General features: G+C 39.2%; 1 protein-coding gene and 1 non-coding gene across 18 annotated transcripts in view; both read left to right on the forward strand.

Annotated features, from left to right (window-relative positions):
- The window catches only part of NRXN1 (neurexin 1), a 1,215,464-nt gene that overhangs the window by 299,117 nt on the left and 899,415 nt on the right, over positions 1–16,932 (forward strand). The gene's annotated exons all lie outside the window — the stretch shown is intronic.
- On the forward strand, positions 14,445–14,516 carry TRNAS-GGA (transfer RNA serine (anticodon GGA)). The gene has a single exon. It is a non-coding gene; the product is annotated as a tRNA-Ser (tRNA).

Consider the following 16,932-nt stretch of genomic DNA (forward strand, 5'->3'; position numbering starts at 1 on the left):
GCCAGGCCACATCTGAGCTGTCCTGTGAGATGCACCATAGTCTAATGTAACTGTGAGTGGATCAAGAGCAAGATAAATCTTTTAGTGGAACCAGGATTCTCTGCTGTGCCGTTATAAATCCCTCTATGTTGAATGAATAAAAATCTATTTATTTATATGTTTAGCTATCTATCTATAATTATACACACACATATGCACATAGTCATGGGGCTGTAAAACATTCCACTAAAGTAAAAAAAAAAAAAGTCTTCTTTTCTGACACTGATCATTAACGATTTTTAAAAATTGTGTAGACATTCTTAGATTTTGCTAAACTTGTGCAATGTTTTTGTAATGTGATTTCCCTGACAAATCTTGTCCAACTGTCAGGGCACCACAGAACCAACTGGTGTATGTTTCAAAGCAGCTGTTAATGGCAGCATCTGATTGAAAGTTCTGCAGTAGATGTACAGGGAAGTACAAGTTAAGCAGCACTGCTGCAGAATACAAATGCCCTTTATTAGTGACTTTCTGACTGCCTTGGCTTCTAACCCCCATGGCAGACAGTACAATTCCCAGACATGATTTGCTCAGCGTTGGGTCTAGGTTTTTCATTTCTGAATTCTGTGCATGGTGCTGAACTAATTTTTCTTTATTTTTGTCCTGGCTGTCAAATTTTGACACTGGATAGTCATATTAACTTCCCATTTCTTCCCCAAAGCAGATGCCCAGATTTCTCAGTTTCATGGCAATAATTTTTGAAGGCTTTACAAAAGTATAAATTTTCTTTATCATCATAGTAAGGCTTGACAAATGGTCCTAAAGGGTCAGGTAGAATTTCCTCATAGCTGAGTGAGTTGGTTGTAATCAGGCTGTTTCCAGGCAACGTGTCCCATGGTTACTGGTTTCTTAATGTCTCTAAAGCTGGAATCTTATTCTGCAAGGGGATGAGAAACCTTGGGAAAATAAATACAGAGGAAGCAATTTCTCACTTCATCTCTTTAAACACGCCACTCTGCATTATTTGTTCTTTTTTTCTTTACTATATTTGCATTTACAAAATTTTATAATATGTCTACAAATAAGATACCCAGAGAAACCAGACCTTGCCCCAAGAGAATGATGTTGGTGCATTAGAGAGACAGCAGGTTTCCTTGCTAGAAATTAGGGAATGTCTGTGATTGAGTTGGATAACCCATCTGCGATCCAGTAGGCTTGCTTTGGCCTGTTGTTACTTAATGCAAATTTCAGGAGCTGCTTTGTAGAATTGGAAGAAATAGCTTTCGTTCTGTCTAATGCAAGATAACTGAGTGACAGTATGGAAAAGGGGCATCTCTAAAGCTGAACCCAGGGTCTTCCTGGTTGTCCAGTGGTTAAGACTCTGCCTTTCCAATGCAAGGAATATGGATTCAGTTCCTGGTGGGGGACCTAAGATCCTACATGCTGTGCAGCAAAAAAAAAAAGTATGCAGAGGAGTGTCACGATCAGTGTATACACCTGAATAAATCTGAAACATGATCCATGAAATTAAAAAAAAGTTAATAAAGCAGAGTGTAGAAACCGTAGGTATATTTCCCATCTATGCCAAAACATTAAAAATTGATGTGAAATAAAAATTTACGGTTTTTCCTCTACCTGTTTTTAGGGAAACTTAATTTGTTAGTGCTTGCCACCCACTTTATTTTCCAGGAAGCTAGATAGCTGAGACCATGTCCTAAAAATCCCAACAGAAGGTTTGGTCGTCAAGTTCAGGCTATTGGTGGATGTGTGTGGTTGCTGTTTGCTGCGCTTGTTGCTTTGCTAGCTGAGATTCCTGAATCCAAATGCCTTTTGGGAATTGGATGAGAGAGTGGCTGATGGGTGTGAAGCTGACGGGGCTGTGGATTCTCAGTATGTGAGTCTCACTAGATTCTCAATGACCTAGCTGTAACCAGCTGTCTCTCTCATGTAAAATCTCTGAAGATACTGCTCATCAATGAATCCCTGAGTCTTAAAGCAAGAGATGACATTAGAGACTTCCTAGTTAACTGCTTTTCTGTTATAAAGGAACAGAGCCTAAAAAAAATTGGCTTGTCTGAAATTATCTATTAGTTATTTTTTCTGTTAGTTACCATTTTCAGCTAAGATTTTTACCTCCTTATGTCTGAGCTCAATACCATTTTCATTAGAACATTTCACGTACTTCTTACACTTGGTAAGAAAAAGACTTCAGAGAATCCCAAACAATGGTCTCAACATTCTTTCTCACATCAGATTCATGAGAAAAGGAGTTGGGTGCACATTTCTGAAAATGCACAACCCCCAGGTCTGGGCAGAAATTCAGGGAAGAAATCATGTTAAGAATTAGAAGTATAGTTAGTGTTTTTTAAAAATAATTTGTCTTTATATCAACAAATGAGAGTATAATAAATTATAAGCCAGAATTATACTACCTGATATAATGCAACACTCACAATTATAAATCTAAATTATTTCAGTGTTTCTTTAGTGTGCAGCTATATACTTGGGCATATTTATAATAAAACAAGCTTTAATTACATTCTACTATTTGTATTACATGTATGGCCCAGAGTTAGAATGCATTAATAATGTAAATTACATTGCATAGTTAAATTCAAACAAACGTGAAAATCTGAATGCGTTATTCAAGGAACTGTTCATTTTCAAGGAATATTTGTTGTTTAGCAAAGACATTTACCATAACATTGTAATACATTCAGAGATTTTCTTTTCTACTAGACTGTGACCTTCTCAAGGGCAGGAACTATTTTCTATTCATGTTTTTGTCCCCACTGCCTTAGCCTAGTGCCAGAAAACTAGTAGTTACTACATTCATGTTCATTGAAATGTCTGATACAAATCTTCTCCACCAAATAAACATTTAGAAGGACTTTTTGATGTGTACTATAATGTTACCCAAATACTGGACACTTTAGATTTTAAAATTTGTTCATTCCTTCTACAGTCAAGTTTACAATTTATTAGGGGGAGAAGATATAACAATGATTATGGTACAAGATGCTGGGATAATAAAGATGTATTATTGTGTGAAACTAACTAAAGTAGTACATTTGAAAACACATACCACTGTACAACCTAGGTCATTTTTAAATTTAGTATTTAAGGCAGATACTATTAAAGTGCTCATGCATTTTCCCCTGTGGCTGTGATGGCTATGTTATCTCTCAACTTTGACTAGGCAGGACTTAAAGAAATTCCCTGGACAGCTGTTGTCAGCTTGTGGGCTCCTTAAAATTAACTGATGTAGTTGCCCAAATTCTCAGGATATTCAAAACCCAGAAGTCCTTCATCTAGTCATTGTATTCAAGTTATTTAATTAACTTTACTTTTACTCAGGTGTTTTTCAGTGGTTTTCCCATCCTTGAAATGGCTGGTTATGGGCAAAGGTATTGGTTCATTCCTTTAGATAAATCCCCCAGTACTGTTTTATTCAGTTATGACTTTCACTAATTAGTATATTGCTGAGTGTTTAGTGATGCTGGACTTTCTACCCTGTCCAGTATGAGGGCCCTTATAATATGCATATCTGCAGAAATAATAGAGTTCCAATAATTGACCCCATTTGGTGACCATGGTGACCGGGTTTTGTGGAGTTTATCTAATCGTGGGAGTTCATCCAAAAGAAATACCCTTAAAAAGTTCATGGGTGAGATTAGGCAATGACAAACCATGTTAACTGATGTCATCTCGTTCCATGTGAGATTAATTCTAACATATTCCATTATTAACACTAGAAGTATTATGCAACTTTGTTAAATCCTGTTGCCTTGTTCGGTTTCTAAGGACACCTGTAACCCTGTTTTGCCCACCCCATCTACCCATGTGGATTTTTCAGCCCTCTATTGCTTCACTTAAGGATGCTGTTAGTCCCTGGGGAGGGAGATTTTTTAAAAATAAAAAATTGGAGGGCTTTCTTCTGAGAGCCAGTATTTTAGAATTAGCCAGGATATGCATTTTCATAGGCAGTTTTGGTGCTTCTGTTACAGGTGCTTCTCAGATCACAATTTCAGTTTCCTCTCCTCAACCCCGTCTCATCCACGTAAGCAGTACCTCAATCCATAAATCACAGGGAAGACGCTTAGCCCAGCACGTTAAATATCATTTCTGTTCTTTCTGATGGATAGAAATCTCTCTTCCCTAATTCTCCCTAATTTCTGTGGTTCCTGGAAGAAATGTGAAAGCAATATATTCTTTAAAAAGCAGTTCATTCTTATGAAGCTTCTTTTAAATTGAGCATGACTGTGATTCACGACAGTCGAGAGGTTTGTTGTAGCTCATGATGAGCTCTAATTGTCTAATTATCTGCCCGGATAAAAAAGTCCAGGTCATTCAAAATTTCCTTCCTCCCTCTGGGTAGAAAGACACATGAGACTGTTAACTTTGATTTCTCATGTGATCAATGGCAAAGAATCAAAGATATTGCTAGTTCACATCTATTTTATATGTCAGTATCTTTCCATTCCTGTCTCATAATATCTTCTGCTCTCTTGAGCTTCTGAAAGCTTAAAACATTGTTTTTATTATTGTTTTCACCTGCTTCCACCTCCAAAACCCTCCACTCTGATACTCAGATTTTTATAAGATTCTTCCAAGAAGCATGGCTGAAATACTGTTCAAGTTCCTTGCTATTCTGAATACATGGGTTCCAGTTGGCTTTGTCACTACATGGAGAGACATCATTATTTGGTATCCTATATGCATTGTCTCCTCAGTACGCCCCTCCCTTGAATCTGTATATAGGATACTGAATGCAGTTACAATCAGTAGCCTTCAGTTGGTACTAAAGCATTGTTTGGCAGGAAGTCTTCTACTTCCCCGTTCCCTTGAGTGGTAATGACAGGAAAATAAGTAGAAATGAGAAAAGATAGATATGCCCCTAGGAGATTATACTTTTCCTTTCCAATTGACAGCTTGCACTTGTCTCCCTTATGTCTGAGAGGATTCCCTTCCCTCCTCACTCTCCCTCTAAGGCTACATTTCCTCATGGTTAACTTAGTGAAGATATGTTACATTCTAGAAAGTTTAGGTTCTCTCTCTTTTAAAGTAAACAGAGTTATGGACACAGGAAAACCTGATAAAGTCTACTAAAATAGGAGAAGGAAATAATGTAATTTTTCCCACCTCAAATAAATATTTTGCTTCCTGTGTCCTTCAGGATAGTTAAATTACTCTCATGGAAAGAATTTACCTCTAGGTTTGTCAGAAATAGTTTTCCTAGGAGCTCATCTGATACCTGTGTTTTCCCCACAAATCTATATTTTGAAACAAGGAGAAGCAGGAAGTTACCAGGTGTCTCGGTAGTTTAATCAATCACAATAGCAACCTACAGACAGTTGACCTTTGAGAGAAGTTCTCTTTGAGTTTATAAACACAGGATTCATATCTTCAGCAGGAAGGGTTACAGCTGTGCTTCTCTTAGGGGATGAGGGACTTATTTCCATCATTTACTGAAAAATTAGGAATACAACAAATCAAGCTCTTGAGCATTTTGTCAATTTATTGATCCTGAGTTGTGTTTGTGTGATTTGATTTTCAGGTTCATGATGCTCATTTATTCACTCCTTCAATGAACCATCTTTGCAGACAATGTGTCATAGTCTATCTGTGCACACATGCTCTACAGCCTGGGTGCCTGAGTTCAAGGCCATCTACTAACAGTATGACTTTGGGCTTAGTGTTCAAGTGCTCAGTTTTCTCATCTGTAAAATTGGTGTAATGATAAGCATGCTATCATGTAGGCATTTTTGTGTGTCAGTGACAGCCACATGAAAAGGATATTGCAGAGTTTCTGGTACACAGTAAATGTTCAGTGCAGTTCTCATCTTCAACTTTTCTGTAGCTGAAGCTGAGATGGGTGCTAAAGGACTGCCAGTCTCCAAAAAGAATATTGTTTGTAAAACTCAGTTGTAGAGATTGTGTATTATTGGCACATTTAAAATGTGATTTGGTTGTCATTTGTTCAACTTAGAATTATTTAGGAACACATTTGCTGTATGTCATCTTCTCCCATAATTCCACAGGGGCAGGCTTTGTTTCTTGCCCAGTGGCTGGCACATAGTTGATATTATATATATTGCATTTATATAGTATGAATAGAAATATATATACCCATTTATAGGGAGGGAAAGAGAGAGGAGGGAGTTATTTGGTGTCTCTGCTGCTCTGCATGGGCTTTTTGCCTGTAAATCTCCTCTTAGCCAGAGGAATAAAAGAATCCTGAGAACAGAGAGAGACAGACTGAGGTGATGACAGGGAGGGTCGGTTCTTCCTAAAGCAAAAGGAGGTGTGATGGATGTGGCACAGTCTGAACCTTCTCTTTAGTTCTGACGCTTCCCTGGGATGTGTCACGTGTCATCTCAGTAGGAGAGTCATTGGAGGGGAAAGTAGGACACTCCTAAGTTCCAAGTCAGTTGAAAATTTGTCATAATTCAATAAAAGGAGATGTCCCCTTTATTTTTTATGGCAAAATTATTCTGTGGAGGAAACAGCAGGGAAGGCAGGTCACTAGCTGTTACAGGCTTTTTCATTACTCTGTATAGGAAATCTCATAACTGACTTCATAGAATGAAATATCACCTTCAACAGCAGAGTTACAAGACAAAAGTGGGGAACTCTGACATGTGCTGAAGGAAAACTAATCTTTCTGTGTCTTGCTCCTTCCTTTCCATCCTTTGTATGTTGGCTGAGAAGCAAAATTAGAAATTTGGTTCCTAGATATTAAAACGTTTTTAGCTAGTTAATTTTAGTGCATCAAGTATTTATTAGGCACCAACTATAATATAATACTTTGAAGAGGAAGAAGAACCATTTATTTAAGCTGTTATTAGTGTTTGGCATTAATTAAGGTATGTATTTTATATGTATTACCCATCAGTTCAGTCAGTTTAGTCGCTTAGTTGTGAGTCGTGTCTGACTCTTTTTGACCTTGTAGACTGCAGTACTCCAGGCTTCCCTGTCCATCACCAACCCCTGGAGCTTGCTCAGACTCATGTCCATCAGGTTGATGATGCCATCCAACCATCGCATGCTCTGTCATCCCCTTCTCCTCCTGTCTTCATTCTTTCCCACCATCAGGGTCTTTTCTAATGAGCCAGTTGTTCACATCAGGTGGCTAAAGTATTGGAGCTTCAGGTTCAGCATCAGTCCTTCCAGTGAATATTCGGGACTGACTTCCTTTAGGGCTGACTGCTTGGATCTCCTTGCAGTCCAAGGGACTCTCAAGAGTCTTCTCCAACACTATAGTTCATAAGCACCTTCTTAGGCACTCAGCTTGCTTTATGGTCCAACTCTCACATCCGTACATGACTACTGGAAAAACCATAGCTTTGACTAGATGGACCTTTGATGGCAAAGTAACGTCTCTGCTTTTTAATGTGCTGTCTAGGTTTGTCATAGCTTTTCTTCCAAGGAGCACGTGTCTTTTAATTTCATGGCTACAGTCACCATCTGCAGTGATTTTGGAGCCCAAGAAAGTTAAGTCTCTTACTGTTTCTATTGTTTCCTTATCTATTTGCCATGAAGTGATGGGACTGGATTCCGTGATCTTAGTTTTTTGAGTAATAGCCACAAAAACCAATAGCAAAGTCATCATTATTTCACAGATGGGAAAAAATGGCATCTATAAAAGTTAAATAAGAAATAATTTTTAATAAAATATCAGACAGACCTGATTCCAGCTCTCTCTGACCCTGCAATTGAAAACCTGTGGTCCAGGGAATGTGTGGGACAATCAGGAAATGAAGTAATCAGTTGAGATTAATTAATAGTAACATCATATAGCTTTTAATTACAGACACTAGTCTGTTCTCACAGAAACTTTGAGAAGTAGGTAAAGAGTGATATTAATAATCTTACTACAAAACTGGATAAGCTGGCACTAAAGTAGTTTGGTTTGTGGAGATTCACAAAACTGCTGGGTGTAGTTTCATAATCATTCCATTATAGTATACAGACTCATTTTACTTTTTGTGGCTTTTTGAAATATCTTTTCATTCATCCATTCATGTTCATTCTGTCGTTCCCTAGTGCTGAAGGCAATGCCAGACAATGAGCATACCAAAGGGGAAAAAGAAAAAAGCAAGGAAAGAAAAACAAAACTAATAAAACACCTTCCTTGGCTTGGAGAGCTGATAGTCCAGTGAGATGTGAGATGGTGACAGAAGCTAAACAGGTAATTAGTGTGTGATAAGTTGTGATAAGGATCATGGTGATATAATACTAAAGGAAAAGGAAAGGGTGGCCTCTGAAAAGCCCTTCTGAGGTCAAAGGAAGCCACTGGGAGAAAATGATAAGGAAGAGGGTCTTAAAGAGCAGAAGCTAAGTGGCCTATTTAGTCAGGCAAGGTAGAGCAAGGGTTAGCCAGGAAGAATGGCCTGTGCACAAGCTCCAAAGAAATGACCAGTACCATTTAGAGAAGTGCGCACAATTCTGCAGGACAAGAGCTGGGCTAGGGAAAGAGGAGGCGCTCAGAGGATGGGGAGAGTAGGGGCTAGAAAGGTCAGAACAGAAGTGGTAGCCTCTGTGTTGCTGAGAAGCTTAGACTTTAGTGAAAAGTGGATGGAGAGACACTGTAGGATTTAATACCGAAGGACTTATGACAGACTTGGACTTGCATTTTCAAAGATCACTCAGCAAGCAAGGTAGAGAGTTGGTTGGCTGGTTGCAGTCACGATTAGGACGATAGTTGGGAATAGCAGTTGGGAGAATGTTGAACGAAATATAAGAAGTTTCAGAGACTGGCACAATGTGAATAAACAGAGATAATGACTCTGAGCAGAGAAGCTCGCTTCCAGGTAAGGCAGCCAGGAAAGGACATGTCATGTTACACATGCCCCACCCACCGTGCCTATTTCACCTGCCTAGAGATTTGAGGTCCCATCAGTCCCCGCCACATAGACACACACAATTGAAAGTCACTGCTTAATGAGCTACAGATTTTGTTTTGTTTTGGTTTTTAAACTGTTGGTATCTGAGATAGGTATTTAGGGCCTCAGAAACATTTTTTCTTTTTAAAGACAGGGTGCAGGGTGAGGGTAAGTATGGTTAGAGTACATGATAACCTAGCAAAAAAGGAGCTGCAGAAATAGAGGTGATTTGAGTGGGGAAATCAGCCTCATAGCAGCTTTATAAAGCCCACGAGAGGAGAGACGGCCCCTCATTGTTGTTGTTCAGTTGCTCAGTCTTGTCTGACTCTTTGCAACCCCATGGACTGCAGCACAGCAGGCTTCCCTGTCCTTCACTATCTCCCGGAGTTTGCTCAAACTCATGTCCATTGAGTCAGTGATGCCATCCAACTATCTCACCCTCTGTCTCCCACTTCTCTCACCGTCAATTTTTCCCAGATCACAGTCTTTTCCAATGAGTTGGTCTTCGCCTCAGGTGGCCAAGCAAAGTATTGGAGCTTCAGGATCAGTCCTTCTGATGAATAATCAGGGTTGATTTCTTTTAGGATTGACTGATTTGATCTTGCAGTCCAAGGGACTCTCAAGAGTCTTCTCCAGCACCACAATTCAAAAGCATCAATTCTTCAGCATTCAGCTGCCTGCCCATGAAGAAGACATAAGAGACAACGGTTCAGTCTCTGGGTTGGGAAGATCCTCTGGAGAAGGACATGGCAACCCACTCCAGTATTCTTGCCTGGAGAGTCCCATGGATAGAGGAGCCTGGTGGCTATAGTCCAAAAGATCACAAAGAGTTGGACACAACTGAAGTGACTCAGCATGTACACACTTCATCCTTCATCTAGTTTCCCAGAAGTTAACATCTTGCAGAACTATAGTATAATTATCAAAACTAAGAAATTAACATGGTACAGTACTATTAACTGCAAATGCTCATTAGAGGAGTCTTCATAAAGGGACTCCAACTAGGTGCAGGGAATAGGTAAGATTTTACTAGTAGGGATAAGGGAAACAGAGAAAACAGGGGCTTGATCAGAGGCCTGCAGTTGAAACAAATAATGGTGACTAACACCCTTTCCATGTGCTGTAAAATACAAGATTCCTTCTCTGAATTTACAGAAGCTGGGTTTTCTGGACTCTCTCATGCTGATGAAAATATGTGTTGAAACTTGTCTAATAACTCAGTGAAGGGACAGATTCATTTTCTAAGCTCCCAGTGGAATATTGAGCACCAACATGAGACCTTTGAAGAGTAATGAATCATAACTATTGATGTGTTTGAGTAGTACAGGATCAGGCTGTGTGCAGGGAGATTTTTTTTTTTTAATGACCTATATACAGTCACCACTAAATAGAGTTTCCTGAAGCGTAATCTGAGTTTATCTACTTGTACCAAAGCTATAATTCTCTTAGAGACAGCTTCCTGAGACTTGGTAAGGGGAGAACACCCTTCCTCCAATTAACTGGTGGTGCTGGATAGGCTCTGGGAATGATCCTCATTCTGATGACCGTTATCAGGCGTTCATTAAATAAATGAAACCCAGGTCAGTTAGTTTGATCCCAGATGGCACCTGCCAATGGAGGAGACATAAGAGACACGGTTTGATCCCTGAGATGGAAGGATTCTTGCTAATCCAGTATTCTTGCCTGGAGAATCCCATGGACAGAGAAGCCTGGCAGGCTACAGTCCATAGGGTTGCAAAGAGCTGGACGTGACTGAAGCGACTTAGCCCCCACACACAAGTCAGTTAGATTGATAGTGCTCAATACTGGTCTGGGAAAGTTTCAGATTAATTAATAAAACTCTTGGTACTGGTGTCCCCATCTCTGCTATCCACAGAATGAAATTTCTTTTTTTTTTTTTTTTTTTTATTTCTCTAAAGAAGTTTTTTTTTTTTCTTTTATTTATTTATTTATTTATTTATTTAAAATTTTTTATTTTTTTAATTTTAAAATCTTTAATTCTTACATGTGTTCCCAAACATGAAACCCCCTCCCACCTCCCTCCCCATAACATCTCTGTGGGTGATCCCCATGCACCAGCCCCAAGCATGCTGTATCCTGCGTCAGACATAGACTGGCGATTCAATTCTTACATGATAGTATACATGATAGAATGCCATTCTCCCAAATCATCCCGCCCTCTCCCTCTCTCTCTGAGTCCAAAAGTCCGTTATACACAGCTGTGTCTTTTTTCCTGTCTTGCATACAGGGTCGTCATTGCCATCTTTCTAAATTCCATATATATGTGTTAGTATACTGTATTGGTGTTTTTCTTTCTGGCTTACTTCACTCTGTATAATCGGCTCCAGTTTCATCCATCTCATCAGAACTGATTCAAATGAATTCTTTTTAACGGCTGAGTAATACTCCATTGTGTACATGTACCACAGCTTTCTTATCCATTCATCTGTTGATGGACATCTAGGTTGTTTCCATGTCCTGGCTATTATAAACAGTGCTGCGATGAACATTGGGGTACATGTGTCTCTTTCAATTCTGGTTTCCTCGGTGTGTATACCCAGCAGTGGGATTGCTGGGTCATAAGGTAGTTCTATTTGCAATTTTTTAAGGAATCTCCACACTGTTCTCCATAGTGGCTGTACTAGTTTGCATTCCCACCAACAGTGTAGGAGGGTTCCCTTTTCTCCACACCCTCTCCAGCATTTATTGCTTGCAGATTTTTGGATCGCAGCCATTCTGACTGGTGTGAAGTGGTACCTCATTGTGGTTTTGAATTGCATTTCTCTGATAATGAGTGATGTTGAGCATCTTTTCATGTGTTTGTTAGCCATCCGTATGTCTTCTTTGGAGAAATGTCTATTTAGTTCTTTGGCCCATTTTTTGATTGGGTCGTTTATTTTTCTGGAATTGAGCTGCATAAGTTGCTTGTATATTTTTGAGATTAGTTGTTTGTCAGTTGCTTCATTTGCTATTATTTTCTCCCATTCAGAAGGCTGTCTTTTCACCTTGTGTATATTTTCCTTTGTTGTGCAGAAGCTTTTAATTTTAATTAGATCCCATTTGTTTATTTTTGCTTTTATTTCCAGAATTCTGGGAGGTGGATCATAGAGGATCCTGCTGTGATTTATGTCTGAGAGTGTTTTGCCTATATTCTCCTCTAGGAGTTTTATAGTTTCTGGTCTTACATTTAGATCTTTAATCCATTTTGAGTTTATTTTTGTGTGCGGTGTTAGAAAGTGATCTAGTTTCATTCTTTTACAAGTGGTTGACCAGTTTTCCCAGCACCACTTGTTAAAGAGATTGTCTTTACACAGAATGAAATTTCATAAACATATTTACCCACATCTCCTTAACTAAAGCAAAAATAGACCACAAGGAATTATTCTGAAGTTTACCAATGTTCCTGATATATTAGTGCTTTCATAACTGTGTCTTGAACTTTCACAATACGTTATTTCCAGTGAACTTTGTTGTACAGTCTCATTGAATTCTTCCCTCCTGTTTGCTTATCTTATCTGATAGATTCAGTAGCTAAGATGCAGACTGATTATTGATTTTTCCTGAATCGTGCCAAAATGGTGACAAAATTGGCGACTGACTTCTCACCCTGTGCCTCTTATTTTATCCCAGGGTTCTTGGTATGTGTAAGTTAACTAGAAGCCTAGGCTGAGAAGACATATTCCTTATGTAGAACACATTCCAAAATGTGAAACCTCAGAGCTCAGGAAATCTGAGTGCCAGGCTCCCATCAGCTCCACTTCTGACTAGTCAGCAGGACATTGTACTGAATGCACTGTAACATTTACAAATTCTGCTCTTAAACAAACAAATATTTGTATAAGTGGTATTCGTTCTTATCTTGAAATATAGAGGCAACATGTGATTTAACCCCAATATTTCACTATTAAAGGTGACTTTTTTACAATGAGATTTATTTGTTCATTTACTGAAGTATTGACTATAATTCCCTGTGCTCGGGCTCAGCTGTCTGACTCTTTGCAACCCTGTGGACTGCAGCCCACCAGACTCCTCTGTCCATGGATTTTCTCAGCAAGAATACTGGCCATTTCTTCTTCCAGGGGATCTTCCCAACCCAGGGATCAAACCTAAGTCTTCTGTGTCTCTTGCATTGCTGGTGGATTCTTTACTGCTGAGCCACTATGGATGTGCAGTGCTCCCTGTGCTACACAGCAAATCCTTGTTACTAATCTCTCTTATGTATAGTGGTTTTATCTGTTAATCCCACATCCCAAATTTGTCCCTTTATCCCTAATGAAATTATTGAAAACTATTTTCTGGTTTAAAAGTCACCTGTGCACACCATTGCTCCCTTATTTATGCTGATTGATTTTTTTTTAATTTTTGCTTTGAAGATAATCCTCACACTGTTTAATAACTTAGAAATCATTGTGCTTAGTTTTATGATATGTTCCCTTCGGCCATAGTCATTTTATGGAATGAAGACCTGACTTACCAATCGACCTAGTGAATTAGCTCCAAACTGCCTTGGAAAGAATCCTCACACTGGAATAGACCACACTCATATTACCTGGTAGTCTTGGAAGCATAGTTTTATGATTAGTTTGGTGAAGATAAATGAGTGAGAGCACTCAAAAGAGATTTTTCCTTTAGTTTTTGTTTCCTAACGTGAAGTTGATCTGCCTAAAACCAGTGTGGACAAAAGGGGGAAAAAATGGTCATATTATTCTGGAAAGAGAAACAAAGAAGCAGCAAAGAATGCTATCAACATAAATCATTTCTGGGGGAAGAAAAGCCAGAATAAAGGTTATTCTAAAATTGCTTATAAGAAGGAAGATATAATCAACCTTTGTTTCTTGCTCTTTAATGAATAAAATTCTGAGGCATTAAATGTTAGATAAACCTTTCACTTTCATTAACATCTAGATTTGATCTTTTAGCTAATTAATCTTGGTAACTAGAGAGTAAATGTCCACAGTTCTAAGCATCAGAGTTGCAGCTTTGCCATGAAATGACATGAAGCGTAAAGAAAAGAAAATCCAACATATTTGAATCTAGGAAAGGGGCATTTGCTTTGATGTGTTGGATTTGGTCCTTGTATTTGTTAAACTCTTTCTGTTTCTCATTTTTTTTTTTTAGAGAAATTTGAAATTCTCAGATGGGTAAGAACCTCACCAATCTCCAACTGCAGACTCTAGATACTTCTGCAATAAAGCAATACAAGAGAGCTATCTATTCCATTCTAAAAGCGCAGAGATTCTGTCAGGTTAGACAGTGATAATGGTGTCATTCTGTTTGTTGTCCTCTCCCTTTTGAGCGTGTCAGGAGATCTTATGGGCTGATATTGAAAGAAGTTCCAGTTCTTGGGAATAGTGAGACCTCATGTTGCATCCTCTTCCAGTAGTCTGGTCTTCTTCAACTTTTTCTTGGGCGTATCCCCTCAAAGACCATCATCATTAGGGTTTTATTTTTTAATGATGAGATAATTGGTAGGTTTGCCTGGTATTACTAGACTATATCCGGGTATTACTCATGTTACCAAACAGTATTTAATTAAATGCTTCATTGAGAACTTTTTATAGAGGAATATATGTAGGGGCTTCCCTGGTGGCTCAGAGGTTAAAGCGTCTGCCTGGAATGCGGGAGACCCGGGTTCGATCCCTGGGTTGGGAAGATCCCCTGGAGAAGGAAATGGCAACCCACTCCAGTACTCGTGCCTGGAGAATCCCATGGAGGGAGGAGCTTGGTAGGCTACAGACCATGGGGTCGCAAAGAGTCAGACACGACTGAGCGACTTTACCTTACTTTACTTTTACTTTATGTTATATGTATAAAGAGAGATATGAAACTTATTCTCTGTTTCTTTAGTGTCATTTGCACATGCCACGTTCTATCTGGTTACAGTATCATCAACTTTCTCTCCTTTTCTTTCTGCACTATTTCTTTCCCATATTTCTTTTTTTTTTTAATCTTCCATAGTCGTCACCTTCTACATGTTGGTCTGTGTGTCTGCCTTACCCCTTTCTTTGCTGTTCCAAAACTGCTCTTGCTTAACTCACATACCTGAACTTGCATGGAGGGCTTCATAATTTCTGTGGAATCCTGTAGTTGGTTACTGAATGTGCTTCTCTGCACATCTGAGAGGCACTATTTGTCTCCTCATGCTGCTGCTGCTGCTAAGTCACTTCAGTCGTGTCCGACTCTGTGCGACCCCACAGACGGCAGCCCACCAGGCCTCCCCATCCCTGGGATTCTCCAGGCAAAAGCACTGGAGTGGGGTGCCATCTCCTCATACTAACACTTTAATACAGAAATCCTGTCATTCAAGAGGAAAAAGACTGACTTCAGCATGTCACCAAGAAAACCATCCCATTTAAAAATAAAACAGGCTTTCTCACATTAGTATGCCATGTTTCTTCTCTTTAAAGCATTCTTTCGCTCCAGCAGAACAGCCATTTTTCAGACTTCCTCCTAGAGATTAGGATTTCTATTTTAACACATAAATACCCAACAGGTATGGACTATTTTTGCAATGATATAATATTTATTGATTTTATTAGGAACAAACAAAAAATGCTCAGAGGAGGAAAGTAAAGTGTAACTATAATTCCAGCACTGTTAGATCTTGATTTGATGCCCCAGTCTTTCTATGTGTATAACATAAACCAAACATTTGAGATCATGTTGATCTTAACATATCAAAATATTAATATTTTTCTATTACACAAATATTTAAAAAATTAACTGCCTATTCTTTATTACTGATGTATTATTTTACTACTGTTGGATATTTCTGTTTTCTCCAAAGCTTTGCTTTTCTAAATGATTCTGCGGTAAAAACTTTTGTGCAGAAAATGCTGTTTCTCTAGGCTGATTTCCTGGTGTGAGCTAATAGGATAAGGGGTATGAACATTTTCAGGCTCTCGATAAGTATTTCTTAATAGGTTATTGAAACTGATTGTACTTATTTTTCTGGTAGAGTCTTAGTGTTTTTCTTATCATTCTCTTCGAGCTCTTTCTAAATAAATGTGGTTCAGTACATTTAAATGATCATAATTTCTATACTGGCAGCCAGAGTGCCCTCTACTTTACTCTGAGATTCCTTGTCACACCTGTATTTGTGAGACGTAAAGTTGTATTGGGGGCAGGAGGAGAAGGGGACAACAGAGGATGAGATGGCTGGATGGCATCACTGACTCGATGGACGTGAGTCTGTGTGAACTCCGGGAGCTGGTGATGGACAGGGAGGCCTGGTGTGCTGCGATTCATGGGGTCGCAAAGAATCGGACACGACTGAGCAACTGAACTGAACTGAACTGAACTGAAAGTTGTATGCTTATAATCTTATTTTAGGTGAAGCCATACCTAGAGAATAGGGGTGACAGATTCATGATGGATGATTTGGCCAGCCTCCCTTCTCTCATTGCTAAGGAGATAGACAATAACTAGAGAAAGATCCCTGTGGGGAGGAAAGAGATTGGAGCAAAAGAAAATGTGAAAAAATGCCTTGAGGGTCTTATACAGATACCCAACTCCCGGTTCTGCTTACAGTGAAGTATCTTCATAAAATTTAGCAAGAAAAATTAGGTCGACCTGTTCTTTCCTCAGTTTACTTTGGTAGCTCAGTAGTGTCCAGCTCTTTGCGACCCCATGGACTGCAACACGCCAGGCCTCCCTGTCCATCACCAACTCAAAGAGTTTACCCAAACTCATGTCCATTGAGTCAGTAATGCCATCCAACCATCTCATCCTCTGTCGTTCCCTTCTGCTCCTGCCTTCAATCTTTCCCAGCATCAGGGTCTTTTCAAATGAGTCAGCTCTTCACATCAGGTGGCCAAAGTATTGGAGTTTCAGCTTCAACATCAGTCCTTCCAATGAATATTCAGGACGGATTTCCTTTAGGATGGACTGGTTGGATCTCCTTGCAGTTTAAGGGACTCTTAAGAGTCTTCTCCAACACCACACTTCAAAAGCATCAATTGTTCAGTGCTCAGCTTTCTTAATAGACCAACTCTCACATCCATACATGACTACTGGGTAAACCATAGATGGACCTTTGTTGGCAAAGTAATGTCTCTGCTTTTTAATA

Source organism: Capricornis sumatraensis, chromosome 1 (genome assembly GCF_032405125.1).
Source record: "Capricornis sumatraensis isolate serow.1 chromosome 1, serow.2, whole genome shotgun sequence".
Lineage (NCBI taxonomy): Eukaryota > Metazoa > Chordata > Mammalia > Artiodactyla > Bovidae > Capricornis > Capricornis sumatraensis.